This window comes from Microtus ochrogaster, linkage group LG5 (genome assembly GCF_000317375.1).
Source record: "Microtus ochrogaster isolate Prairie Vole_2 linkage group LG5, MicOch1.0, whole genome shotgun sequence".
Taxonomy (NCBI): Eukaryota; Metazoa; Chordata; class Mammalia; order Rodentia; family Cricetidae; genus Microtus; species Microtus ochrogaster.
The window spans coordinates 50,120,742-50,121,820 of NC_022031.1; the positions used below are offsets into that span (position 1 = coordinate 50,120,742).

General features: G+C 38.4%; 1 protein-coding gene across 3 annotated transcripts in view; it reads right to left on the reverse strand.

Moving 5' to 3' along the window:
- Tmem245 (transmembrane protein 245) overlaps positions 1–1,079 on the reverse strand; it is a 76,334-nt gene that overhangs the window by 61,614 nt on the left and 13,641 nt on the right. The window lies entirely within an intron of this gene.

The window sequence follows — 1,079 nt, forward strand, 5'->3', positions numbered from 1 at the left end:
TCTGTGAGTTCGAGGTCAGCCTGATCTATAGAGTGAGATCCAGGACAGTCAGGACTGTACCACAGAGAAATCCTGTCTTGAAAGAGAGAGAGAGAGAGAGAGAGAGAGAGAGAGAGAGAGAGAGAGAGAGAGAGAGAGAGAGAGAGAGAGATGACTCTGCAATTAAGAACATGTATACTGCTCTTCTAGGATCTAAGTTCAGTTCCCAGCACCTACTTCAGGGTACTCATAACCTCCTGTAACTCCAGCTCTGGAGGATCTGATGCCCTTTTCTGGCCTCTCTGAGCACAGCACTCAGATGCACAAACCCATACACAGATATACATATCTAAAAATAAAAAATTCTAAAACATTAAATTAAAATAAAAGGAAGTTACCAAAAAACTCAGATAACTAATAGAATAAAATATTTACAGAGTGTGTATCTGCTCAGTATCCAAGATATTTAAAGACTTCAGCAACAAAAGACAACCTAATTTTTAAAAGGCCAAAGAGTACAAACAGACAGCTCCCCATGACTAGCAGATGCATAAAAAGATGCTCACACCACCAGGTCATTAGAAAACCCAAATCAAAAATCACTGTAAGAAGCCATTACACACTGGACTGGTGCTCTCTAGAGTAATCAGGAAATGTTATCGAGGGTAGAAGAATGTTAACTGCTAAGTTACCATGGAAGTAGTCTCCCAGTTCCTGAAATAGTTAAACATAGAATCACCATTACCCAGGAATCCTGCTCTAAGGTGACTGACCAAAATTCAAATGACATACATTCATCACAGAATTATGACACCTCGTAATATGTACACTATATTTTTATGTATTGATTTAAGCATATTAAGAGACTCAAATTCTTTAGAAGAATAAACAGTTTCTTATACACAAATGCTTCATAGAAGCACTGATATTCATAATATCCAAAAGGTGAAAGTGACACAAATATCTGTGAAAGGGTAACAGGCAAACAGAGTGTGTTCTGTCTGTATGCTGGAACCTATGTACAGGAAGGTAACAGGCAAACAGACTGTGTTCTATCTGTATGCTGGAATCTATGTACAGGAAGGTAACAGGCAAACAGA